Source organism: Mytilus californianus, unplaced genomic scaffold (genome assembly GCF_021869535.1).
Source record: "Mytilus californianus isolate M0D057914Y unplaced genomic scaffold, xbMytCali1.0.p SCAF_13, whole genome shotgun sequence".
In the NCBI taxonomy this organism is placed as follows: Eukaryota; Metazoa; Mollusca; class Bivalvia; order Mytilida; family Mytilidae; genus Mytilus; species Mytilus californianus.
This window is the reverse complement of record NW_026262615.1, coordinates 31902620-31915651: the sequence shown is the minus strand read 5'-3', so window position 1 is coordinate 31915651 and position 13032 is coordinate 31902620.

The window sequence follows — 13032 nt, the reverse complement described above, 5'->3', positions numbered from 1 at the left end:
TAGATCACATTAAATGAATTTGTTCTTGCCATTTAAGTTATTTTTAGTGTGCTTCAGTTCTAATCTTAATCCTGGTTTACAAATAGCCCAAAGACCAAATTGTCTATTTTGCCCTTTTAAAATGAAATTATAAATCTTTAAAGGAGACATCATGATTTGTATAAATTAACAAAGCTTTGTTAATCTTCAATTAATTAGAAACAAGATTTGCCAAATCAAAGAGGAAATCTTGTACATGTATCAAGTTACAAGTCATTAGCACTTGTAGTTTTGAGACCATGTTTTTTCGCCCAATTAAGACGAAATGAGGAATATCTTTGTAGAGAACCTCATCAATTTACAAAACATGCAGTTTTAGAATTTAATGGTATCGAGAATAGTATGAATAAAGTAACAAATCAACAAAATGAAAAACAAAAACACAGCCTTTGGCAAATCTCAACATTGAGAACTAAACAAAAAATTGCAAAAGGTAATTATCAAAATTAACAATAACAATATCATGCATGAGAAACATTGGTGGCTAATCTTTCTTTTCCAATTAATGTACATTAACGAGGGAAATTTTTCCATTGGCCTTTAAGGACTCAGAGAAAATTCAAATACATAACATTCCTACATTTACAAATGTAGCCTAATTTTTTCCTGAAGGCAAGTATTGTACTGAAGTATTTAAAGCATCAACCATAAAAATAAAATCTCATAAAAAACAAAATATATAAAAAAATGGGACTAGTATATGTAGTATAAATAAATTTAACTACATGTCAACAAAATGAAAACAGTGGCACAACTTTCAACACATCACAATAATTTCAACATACACCCGTAATAGGTAAACTCTTGTTTTTATGGTCATTGGAGATAAATACATACTATTAAAATGACAAGGTCAAATTTGTTAGCCTGCATGACGTAAAAATGAAGAATCAAGAATTCAACTTTATATATAACTAATATAGGACAAAATTGTTGATTAAAAATTGCACCATTCCAGGCCCTTTTGTTTTCCACATAAGAAACATTACCAATAATTAACAAGTTCTAATACTGATACCTATAGTATATGTCATATGTAGTTTCCCATTGTAGAAAGGAAACCAGGACAGGATTAAAAAGAAAGATTTTGAAAGCAGAGATTCAGAAAACTGTGAACCTTATCAAATGACAATATGAATACTAAAAATAAATGTTGACCCAGAGAGATATCTCGCCTGTTGGCATACAATTAAAAAAATCTGTTAGACAGGAACATTGCTTATTATTTCAAAGTCACTGGACAATGACCTGGTGGGTAGGGCTTAGGAATGATTGACAAACTGAGATGTACAGACATTAATGCAACTTTATAAAAAATATTGTTGCATGTAGTTCCTATCAATCTAACTTCAGCAGAAAACTTACCATCGAAAAATTGCTACTGGTATATAATTCAATGTCACTGGACCATGTCCTAGGGGGAAGGGTTTTAAAAAAGTTGTTTAAGTGTATTGAACTGATAGTAATGCAACTATATAGAAAACATCATTGATCTATCACAAGTAGTTCCTATCAAACTTACTTATGCAGAAAACTTCATTAAAAATTGCTTTTTAATTGCAAGTGGCTGGACCATGACCATGGGGACAGGGCCTCAACATAGTTGTCAACTGTTATATACAAAATATCATTGATCTATCACAAGTAGATCCTATCAAACTTAAGCAGATACTTTACATTGAAAACTGCTCATTCATTCACATTTACTGAACCTTGACCTAGGGGGCAGGGCCTCAAAAGAGTCGTAGAACTGATATGTACTTCCATTAATGCAACTTTGTATTAAATATCAATGATCTATCACAAGTAGTTTCTATCAAACTAACTTATGCTGAAAACTAAATAACAATTGTTGACATCATCATCGCAGGCGAGACAATAAGGCATAGGTACATTAATTCAGTCACAAACCCGCAATGTTGTGGGTGTGTTCTAGTATTATAGTATTTAAAGCATCAAACATAAAAAAAAAATCTCATAAAAATCACAACATATGTAAAAATGAGACTAGTACATGTAGTAATAAATTAAACTATATGTCAACAAAATGAAAACAGTGGCATGACTTTTAACACATCACAATATTCAACATAAAAGGTAAACTGTAATTTAATTAATCATGAATGAGAAGAAAAAATGGAGGCTTATCTCCCTTTTCCAGATTTGGCAGGTAATCAAATTACATCCCCAAGTTAGGTTGGTTTATGAAGATAAGACCACACAACAAGCATAAAACATAAAAAATAAAGATACTGAAAATATCACTAAATATTTTTTTCTATATCAGAATTGTGATTTATAGATTTAACTGTTTAAACTTTTGATTAAAATAATATTTTTTAATTGTATTTATGCTTCACCTGAAAATTATGGATTGTCATACAGTTGTGATAGATGAAGGCATAAAGGTAGTGAAGGAAAGGTTGGGAGGGGGATCCATATTTTTAGACACTATCAGGACGGGTGGCCACATATGTTTTACAGAAGTAAAAAGGACAGGGGTCATTTAACTTTTTTCAGTCTTTCAAAGAAATTTGCACACCCCCACACCCCCTAACACGAAATTCTCTACCTTCAGTGCAGACTTATCTATCATGATCAATTGTAAGTTAATGATTGGTATTTGTTTACACAAATATGTGGTAATTTCTTGTAGTAACTGGTTATTGATATGGTTTTCCAGAAAACATAACAAAACAAGAATGTGTCCCAAGTACATGGATGCCCCATCCGCACTATCATTTTCTATGTTCCGTGGACCGTGAAAATGAGATGAAATCTTTAATTTGGCATTAAAATTAGAAAGATCGTATCATAGGGAACATGTTTACTAAGTTTCAAGTTGATTGGACTTCAACTTCATCAAAAACTACCTTGACCAAAAACTTTAACCTGAAGCGGGACAGACGGACTGAGGCACAGACCAGAAAACATAATGCCCAGAAATGGGGCATAAAAATAGGGTTTACAATTCCTTTAAAATTCACATCATTTGAAAAATATTGTAATTTATAGTGATATTTTGACAATTTTTTAAAATTGGCATAGAGAATTTATATTCTAATTCAACACCAGGTATTTTAAAATGGTGAATTTTGACCTTTTTTGTCCTTATTGTTTTTGAATATTTGCCTACGACAATTTAAGATTTTACAGCTGCAAATATCTGTTCTCCACCAGTCAAACACAAATTGCGACAATAAAAATCACAGATTGACTTTTGCAAATATTCAAATACAATAGTTATCTCATAAATGTAGAAAAAATGTGTAAGGGTTCTGCGGAACCCAGTGTCTCGCCTACGTTATCTGTAAATCGCAGGCTCAACAAAAATGAGGAAAAAAATCAATAAACACATTCCTCTTGATACTATCTTTTGATTGTAAGAAGCTTCTGTCCAAGTTTGGTAAAAATCCAGGAAAGTTTATGAATCAAATAAATGTTTAAAAAATTTAACTGCAGAATGTATGTAATGTTAACTGGAAGTCCATTTATAAGTAAAATACAGATACACAGGTACAAAATTTCCTTCTAGATACTAGCTTTTGATCATAAACAAGCTTCTGTCCAAGTTTAGCACAAATTAAAAATAGTATAAGAAAGTTATTAAAATTTAAAAAACTTTCACCACAGAGTGAATTTGTTGTTTTCTGGCAGAAAATCTAAGTCCATTTAAAAGTAAAATACAGAAAAAATGTGATTTTTTTTTTTTTACAAAATTTACTTCTGGATACTATCTTATGATCATAAACAAGCCTCTGTCCAAGTTTGGTACAGACCCAGGATAGTTTAAGAAAGTTATTAAAATTTTAAAAACTTTAACCACAGAGTGAATTAAATGTTTCCCCGCAGAAAAACTAAGTCCATTTATAAGAAAAATAAGGAAAAATTGGAATTTTATTTTTACAAAATTTACTTCTGGATACTATCTTATGATCATAAACAAGCTTCTGTCCAAGTTTGGTAGAAATCCAGGATAGTTTAAGAAAGTTATTAAAATTTCAAAAAATTTAACCACAGAGTGAATATTTGTGAACGCAGCCGCCGACGACAACGCTGACGGAATGTAGGATCGCTATGTCTTGCATTTTCGAGTAAAGTTGAAGGCTCGACAAAAAGACAATACATGAAAGTGCATTTTACTTATACTTTTTAAAGTAGACACACAAACTTAAAACTTTTCCAATTAATTTTATATTCAGTGAGGGACTTATTGATGTTAAACTTTCATTTTATGCAAAAATGGTGAAATCAATATTTCCAATTTTTCAGATTTCAATAAATTTGTCCCCCCCCCCCCAAAAAAAAAAAAAAAAACACCTAAAAATATTGTTTTACTTATCCTTTTTTAAACCCTGATTATCAGTGCATTAAATATTCGAATGTTTGAACAAAAACCTATGCACTGAATTTTTACATTCAAAATTGTCTAATTTTTTTCCAAGTTTTGTGATTTTGATTGCTACCCTTTGTTTAAGACACTTTTAACATACCACTTTACATTTTCCAGTATTCAAAATTATGTTACATTGCTTTGAAAATGAAAAGGTTATAAACATGATCAAAAGTCATTCTAAGTACATGTTTTACTAAAGAATAAAACTGATGTATCTACTACTATATAAATGTACAACATGATCAATATTATAATAAGAAAACTTCCAAATTATATGTTCTTATACAAGTCCAAATCCAACACTGTTTGTTATCCATTCTGCTATTGTTTTCATTACTATTTCTGGATCTGAAAACTTGAATAACAATGGCATATATAACTGCAGAGAACAAGTATTTACACGAGGTAATACAGCTGTAGGATCAAATAGGACTTCAATTTTGGAATCAAGTCCCACAGCTGGAATTCGGGTTGCCCCTGTCAACCACTTCAGAATGCTTGACAATGTTATGTTTAGTGAAGTTTCATCAACAAGGAACTTTGACTCACCAGCTGAAAAATAACAAGAAAAAATAAGTATAAAGTGCATTAAGATGTGCAAGGTATTCCCCAACTATTCCTGCTGAGTGGGGATGAGTTTGGTTTGGATGGGTGATACCTATCTGTTGTTTTGGGATATTTTCTTTTTCTGGACTATACTGAGCAACACAAAAAGTTTACTTTTTAATGAAAATCAGAAGTTTTCAAAATTACTCATTTCAAACTTGGGCAGTTCTTCATATGAATGAACTTGTTATAAAACATAATCAAAATCTAATAATTGTGATTCAAGTTTTCTCCTTAACCATGTTAACAAAGGCTAACACTCAAAATCATACCGTACAAAGTAGCAAAAAATCTTTAGCATTATTACCATAACTAAGGTTTGATTTGATTTTCAAAAATATAACTCTTGTGACCTAACATTAATAAGTTATTGCTGACTGCTTGGCTACTCCTGTTATATTTTAGATAATCAAATCTACTGATTATACTTTTATTAATAAACTCTTTTTCCTTGTTTTCTTTGTGCACGCTAGCTTAAAGGTTGGTAAGTATTGACCAGGTTAAACCACCCTGGTCAATACTCCCGAAGTGGTCAATACTGGTCATTACTGGTCGAATTAAATGTATTATGGCCAATACTATGAAATTTAATTTTTGTTCAGTAAAATTTTATTGAACTGAGTTATTGATTGAAAAGTTTGAAAAGGTCATTTACTAGGGTACTATATTTCTTGAATACTATCAGAACAATATACAAAACTCCTCAGAAGCATTAGGCATAATCCAATGAAAGAAATTATTGAATCCTGAAGAATATTTAAATGTTCTCCATTTACCAATCACTACATTAATAATTAATTTATGAATTTTTGTATAGGATAAAATAGATACTGAAATATTTGATTCTTGCTTGGCTTTATTCAGTTGTATATTTTATATGTGCATGATGCTTTGTTTTATTTGTTTTGTATACATTTTTATATTTGGTAAAAAGCACACCAGAGCTTATGTTTGTATGTTTTATGCTATGCTGAATCAAAATAAAGTTTTCTAAGTCTATGTCTGGTTTGGGTTGAATGTTAGTCAATTTGTCCTAAGTCTAATTCCTTCCATGACAATTGGTCCCAGATTTGGTCAATTTGTCCAAACTCCAATAAGTCAATCAGTTGACTGCTCATAATGCAAAATGCAACTCTATCAAAAATTTTGAAAACTAACAAAAAACACTGTTCCAGTTTCAATGAATTACGATAAAACACACATAATATTACAAATAGAATCCCACTTTTCAAAATTTCTATGATGACATATCTACCCCAGTCTGCACGGTTAGCCACTAGTCCAATGCCTCAGACTAGTAAAATTTCATTCGGACTAGCAAATTTTTTGCAAAACTTTGTTTGGACCAATAAGAAAAATGTCAGAATAATTGTCTTCGGACTAGTAGTTGAAAAAGTTTTTTGTGCAGACTGCTACCCCCTATGTAGAAAAAAAATGGTTATTGCGTGATACCATTAAGGGGACTGCCTTTTAAAAATTAACAAGGGCTTGAAACTGCCCACAGTACGTACCTATTCACGGTAAAGATTAATAAGAAAATCAGCCTTAAGCAAAGGACCTTTTCAGTGGAATGAGACAATCAAATATACAATGAAAATACTTGTATACTTACACTCAGCTGCCTGCAAGAGAAGAAAGCAGCCTTGCTCTATAGCTTGGGCTATAGCCATGTTGTTGGAACCAGGAATGATCATATCATACTGAAATTTCAGCATGTTTTCAAATACATCAGCAGTCAAGTGTACATCAGATCCCTTAAATAAACTGTAGGACTCCATTTGATGAGATCTTAATACTTCTAATAAGCCTCCAATTTGTAAGCCTGTAACAAAATAAAAATACATTCGAAATAGAGGCTCACCTGAGAGTGCATGAATCACTTGAGCATTCACATAGTTTCCTAGTGGTTTCATGTTAGTATTTAATTTGACATCCCTTACTAAAAATAAAGTTTGCAGCAAAATATTTGGTGTGCAGCAACAGTGTGCAGATGTGTTGTGGTATGTGGTAGCGTTCCGACTTCTGGCACACATCATTTCCATATTTATAGTGTACCAGAACAAGAAGACTACGTCAGGAGAGTCTCCCAACTTTTGATTTATCCTTTTCTTCACCATTTTCTGTGAGTCTTAACAACATTATGTAAATCAATGTGCCACAACTTAACCAGCCAATGAGTGTCTTGTTACTCATGTCTTGTTATTCAAAGCTCAAAAATACATTTGTATTTTCAAATGTTTTTTCAGTGTTGACAAAGAAGTAAATATATATACATAAACAGTTTTGACAATTATAACTGTCCTTTTGTTTGTTGTATATTAAGAATGAACATGCAGGATAAAGCTTTTAACACTATATAAAATATGACCTTAATTCAAAAACAATTTAACAATTCATGTGTATTAATATATGTATAACTGGCAAACTTCTGGTACACAGTGGGCCAAAAGTGGGCCAGAATTGCCAAAACAGAGTGCTGGAAAACTAATTTGCATACAAAATATGTGCTTGCTGCAACTGACCGCAAGCTTTGCACTACTGTGTACCAGAAGCCTTTTATTTCCATCAGGGACAGAGGTTCTAGAGAAGACTTTAATATATATATATATATATGCATGTCATAGTAGTTATTATAAAGTAATGTATCCAAGCGATGTAATTGTTGTTTCAATGTTGTAATTATTCTAATGAAGAAGGCTGTAATGGCCGAAACATATGGGAATATGTGTTATAGTTTTTATTATACAATCATTCAGAGACTTTATATATATTTCTTATCATCAAAGCAAAAGTATTGGAACATTTTCTAGTGAAAGGGGATGGAGGTTTAACAGGAATGTCAAAATTTCAACCACCTTTAACTGTTTTTATCAACAGAATTACTTTTTAGATGATATTGTTATGTCCTTTAATGAACAAAAATGTCTGCAATTGCCCCTTATTACAGCTAATGTTGTCATTTAAAACAAATTACCCTGTAAAAACTGATCTAGAATCATTTTCTGTGGCTGGATGATATGATGGGCTACCATAGCTTGTATTATCCTAGGAAGATGGGATTGCTCAATCTTAAAGGAAGGAACACTATATCCTTCCTCAAATCTGTTTGGCAAAAGGTCATCGATAGATCTTGATATCTGATTATTTGACATATCTTTCAACTACAAAAAAAATACAATAAACATTTAATAAAGGCCATGGCTAATGAACCCTGATAAGACAATTAATTGAGAACAAAATAAACATGCACTCAATTCAACCAAATAAGGGTGACAACAAATATGTTTCTGTTACTCTGAAATTCCAAATTTTACTTTATTCAATACAAAGACATAAAAGTAAGGTATAGTCAGAAGAAAGCAAAATTCCATAAAAATACATAATGATTCAAAACATGCTTTGCAAAAACCTGCAATTTTTAAGTGTTTTTTTCTTCATCATAATGGTGTAAATTTCAAGTCTTTTCCTGTATATGCATATCAAAAAGGACCAACAAAGTATCCCTCCTGTAACTTTTATCTGGCATAAATTCTGTCGACAATTACTAGTATTTTCACCAAAAAATAAACTTAGGATTTATAATGTACATCGATGATATCTAACTGATGTAAAAAGTACAAGTCTGATAAATGAACATCCAGTAATAATTGTCTGATTTTAGGATATGGCAGACATGAATATTTTCACTTTTTCAACAACATCTGTCCAAAGACCTGAAAGCAAAATTACACATTCAGCAGGTATTATTACTTTCGTATATGGGCAAGAATTCATTAAGGGAAGATTTTATAATTTGTTTTGTCAATGGTCTGTTTGATACTAAAAAAAAAATTATTGTTCTTCTGTTGAAACTAGATATGTAGATATGAATGACCCCATCTAAAAAAAGTTAAAAATCTGCAATTTCAACAACACATGTAGACTCAAACCTGCATGGATAGTATCCAGTTATGAAGACCAATACTAGTTTGATGAAAAATTTCCTTGATCAACAAGTAGTTAAATGTCAAACCATGGACAAACAGAAAGTGGATGCACTTATGCTTGTGTGAATTTTCCAAGCCTATACTATAGGTGAAAATTAGCGAACTGAACAAAACATAAACTCAGCCGAATATTCAAAGCGGTTTTGTTAAAAAGTTTGAATTCAGTCTAAAGCCTGTTATATCGATGAAAATCAGTGGAGCAGACGGCAAGTAAATTTGATCTGTTACTCATCATGGAAAACTCACATACCAAAAATGAGCCAAAGGTCTGAAGCGGTTTTAAAATAAAGTCCATATAATGGTTTGTTGGGGAATGACCGAATGACAGACAAGGGTTAAACTATGTGGCCCAGACCACTTATTGGCGGGGACATCCATAAAAATAATTGTCAACGTTACACTGAAAATTGTGTAGCCAATATTATTTTATAAACTGTATTGTATTGACTTTCTACTTAGGTGATTATTTAATAGCATTTTCTCTTGTTTTTTTGGGTTTTTTTTCTGATGTCACACTTAAAAGTCTTTTAGGTATCATCAGTGAATTCCTGCCCATATATGACAACAAATTGTGTACTACAATGCTATTATGATGGTTATTTTTAAGTGCTTCTCCTCAAGAAATTTAAAATAATACAACAGTTGATACAATGTAGGAAATGACATAAAGATACCTGATCAAAAGCTTTCCTCATGTTCTTTGGTAAATCTTCATGACTGTTAGTAATTTTTTCATATATTATGAAATGTGCCACACTATGATTAAATATTGGCAGTCCTTGACCACCTTGAAGTAGAAGAACGGCAGTGAGCTGACCAATATGCAGATACTTCTTTGTATCATACATATTGAAATCGTAACGGAACCTTTGGTTATTCTCTGGACCTAAAATTAATTTAATTCATTAATATAAAATTAGAGTATGACAAACTAGATAAGTTGTACAAAAAAAACCCACTAAGATTTAATGTTTCTGCTCTAATCCAATTTCAATATTTATACAAGCCATTCCCATCATCCTATACGCCCAATATAAAGTAATTGCAGAAAAGTGTGACAGAAAATTTCACCAGTACACATGGTGAAAATATTGCAATGGCATCATTGAAGTTTACAGGAAGTTGCAAAGTGATAGGACTCAAAATCATTCTTCAGACCAAAACTGGGTCAAATGTTCGGGTTGTTTTAGTGTTTTGAATTAGGACCATAGTTGAAAACTGTATGAGGAGATAATTTCAAAATAAATTTACTGTTTATAAACTTTGCTTGAATATAGCCAAATTAATGATGGTCAGGTAGTCAGGGATGAGTAGAATTGTAGTCTGTGCCATGCTGGCAGCCATCATGATGAAGATAACATTGAAGACTATATTATATATGTTTAACCCCGCCACATTTTTGCGCCTGTCCCAAGTCAGGAGCCTCTGGCCTTTGTTAGTCTTGTATCATTTTTAATTTTAGGTTCTTGTGTATAATTTGGACTTTAGTATGACGTCCATTATCACTACATATTTGTATACATATTTGTTTAGGGGCCAGCTGAAGGACGCCTCCGGGTGCGGGAGTTTCTCGCTGCATTGAAGACCCATTGGTGCCCTTCGGCTGTTATCTGCTCTATGGTCGGGTTGTTGTCTCATTGACACATTCCCCATTTCCATTCTCAATTTTATGTACTTTATCCTGATTTAATCAGAAAATTTCTAAAGTCTTTATCTTAATTGGGATCCAGACTTTTTGTATTTCTTTGATGAGTAAACTAAGGCGTAAAAATAAAAGTAAGCTTCTCACAATATCTGAATTATAAGTGTTTTGTCAAAAAATTCTTCAAACAATTCCATAATACATTGTAGTATGCATCAATGTTCATGTTTATTTAAAACTGATCAATTGTAAAAAAATAGACAAATTTTAAGAGACCCAACTTTGAAAGTGAACTCCTCAAATATGCAACAAAGCAATTTAGCACAAATTAAATACCTTCAACAAATGATGAATGTTTTATCTGCACTACAATTTCTGAGGACAACTCTCTTGAAGGGCCTCCTTCATCGACTGCAGATTCCCCAATGAATCTAACAGAAATTGGCTGCAAGAGACGACTCTGTGCCCTGGCAACATTTTGTAATGCATCATCTAATGCAGTTTGTCTTCTTATAACAATTCTCATGTTTCCATCATCACGGTTCCCCAATACTTCTTTTGCAAAAGACTTCAAAGTCATCTGCAATTTATCTGTTGATGGTCTATTTAGAAGAAAAACAGAAAGATTAAACAGCATTCTGAAAAAAACTATTGCAACATTATTGAATTCTTCCAGGAACTAGCTATGTCTAATACCTGCAATAAGTCTGTTGCATTTCATGTCAACATGATAAAAGATATAAGGCTGCATTTTATCAAACACCAATTTCATCCTCCAATGCAGTTATTTTTGAGGAAAATATCAACATGTCAGAAAAAAACTTGGACTGGCTGATATATACTTCATCAGTCTGACATTAATATTATTTGACTGAATTTGCAGAATTAATATAGTTCAAATATCTAAAATGTTCATGTTAAACTTAAGCTTGAGTTTCCTGGGAAAAAGTGTTTCTCCTGCACATTGAAATAACTGTTGGACACAGGAAATAGTTTGTCACTATTCTATGTTGACAAAGTAAAATTTTAGATATTATAATTATAATAAATTTTTCATCAAAGTAAACATCCCCCCCCCCCAAAAAAAAAACAAAACAAAAACAAACCTTTAAATATATAAATATTGAAAACTATTTTTAATTTCATAAAAATGCAAATTCAAGAAAAACAAGAAGTAATTGTAACAGGATGCTGTTACTAAGTCTCCCAAACAAAGCTCCCATAATTCGCCATTACCATGGTCCATATTTTATTGTCCCATGCAAGAATATATATGGTTTAGGGGTGGGGATCTCGACCAGTTACAAGTTTTCAAACAGGAGGGGGTGGGGGTGACCCCTGTTGACTTCCCTTATATTTGATTTGATTTGTTTTATTTACCTATACAAGAACATTTATGGTTTAGGGGTTGGGATGTCAACCGTTTACAAGTTTGAAACAGGAGGGGGTGGGGGTGACCCAAGGGACTTCACCTATATTCCATTTGATTTGTTTTATTGTCACATGCAAGAAGATTTAGAATTTGCATTTTTTTTTCACATTTTATCAGTTTCCATGGCAACGGCGGCCATCTTGATGATGCCATACCCAATTTGCACAATTTCATATAGTGGTCTACATTATGGTATAGTTCCATCAATATTGTTCAAGCCAATTCTGAGAAATAGCATGGACAAAAAAGTGTGGAAGAATAAATATAACTAGAATTGCCATTGCAAGCAATAGCGGATGTCACCCTTTCACCATTGCCACTAAGCGGCAGCCATTTCAAAAAATTTAGTGAATGCACATATATGCATGTACATCTTTCTATAACTTTTCAGTCCATTCAGAGCATTTTAAAAAAGTTCACATTTTTAAATTCATCCATGTTCTCTGATAATAAATTTACTTACTGAGGCAGCAATACTGGTGCTTCAGCATTCATTGCATTTTCATGGACATTTTCAAACTCCACTTGGAATTCCTGGTTTGATACTTGTGGAATGCCACTGGAAATAGATGCATCAAAAAAATCATAAAAGGATTCACAACCTAAACAAAGACAAAAAATCTTGTTTTTTATTCACCTATTAAGTATATGTATTATCATGTATTAAAATTTGCAAACATGGTTCCATATATTTTTGACTATTTTGGATCAAGTTTAGAAGGTTAAGAGTTTATATAAACTGGTGTATTTTATATAAGCAGGCATTGACATCGTCACAAGTCAAAAATTTTTTAGATGGCATCAGAGATGCACAAGCAGAGTTGCTATGTTGTTTAGTTGTTTATCAGGAGAAAAGTAAAATACTAAGTGTTTGGTCAAGTCAGGAGGTGTACATTTGTAAATATGCATTATTGATGAACATATTATAAAT